The 936-nt window shown below is 41.5% G+C and overlaps 1 protein-coding gene across 1 annotated transcript in view; it reads right to left on the bottom strand.

The window, feature by feature from the left end:
• lrch3 (leucine-rich repeats and calponin homology (CH) domain containing 3) overlaps window positions 1-936 on the bottom strand; it is a 37,738-nt gene that overhangs the window by 36,095 nt on the left and 707 nt on the right. The window lies entirely within an intron of this gene.

Below are 936 nucleotides of genomic sequence, written 5' to 3'. Positions count from 1 at the left end.
CTACATTACATACTACTGTACTACATTACATACTACTGTACTACATTACATACTACTGTACTATATTACATACCACAGTACTACATTACATACTACTGTACTACATTACATACTGCTGTACTACATTACATACTGCTGTACTACAGTGAGTACCACTGTATAAAATAGAATACTACATTAAGTCCTGCAATACTATAAAAAGTACCACGGTGACTGCAGTAAACACAGTAATCATGTGATGTAGTGGATTAAAACGTCACTTCCACCTGACAGAACCTCCTCAGTGACACAGATCAGTCACAGTCAGAGACCTGGGGCCTCATGTACAAAGGGTGCATACGCACAAAAACGTGGCGTACCTCCTTTTTCACGGCAAAGTTCAGATGTATCAAGAGTGAAATGACCGTGGAAATGTGCGGTGCCTCACGCCAACTCCATGGCTGGCGTACGCACGTTTCTACACCTGTTGATCCTTTGGCGACACAGAGGTGATGCTGAGAAACTGTTATAATAAATAAATGTGAAAACAATTAGTCCTCAGAGTGATGCGCACATCAGAGACACATGAACAATTAACACTGGTGAACAATTAACACACCCATGTGTCTGCAATTAGATGAGTGGATATAAAAGCATGCGCAAAGTGGTGCCGAAAGTACCGTTAACAGGGAGGGTGGGTGACGGTCACAACCACGCATTATGGGTATAAAATACTTGACTGCAAGATTAACAGTGCATCAATCTTCACAAGAAGCTTACACCCTTTTGTGGCGCTAAGCTATGAAGACCAATGCAGACAAATAGGGGGGAAAAAAAAAAGAAAAGAAAAAAAGAAAATACCGTTAACAACAACGGCTGCTTTAGCAGTAGTAGAAGATTTGTAAATGGCGCAATACGAAGAGAGCGTGTGTTCAGAGACAGATGGCACTGGCACAT

Source organism: Epinephelus moara, chromosome 2 (assembly GCF_006386435.1).
Source record: "Epinephelus moara isolate mb chromosome 2, YSFRI_EMoa_1.0, whole genome shotgun sequence".
Taxonomy (NCBI): domain Eukaryota; kingdom Metazoa; phylum Chordata; class Actinopteri; order Perciformes; family Serranidae; genus Epinephelus; species Epinephelus moara.
This window is presented reverse-complemented; position numbering and strand designations above follow the sequence as displayed.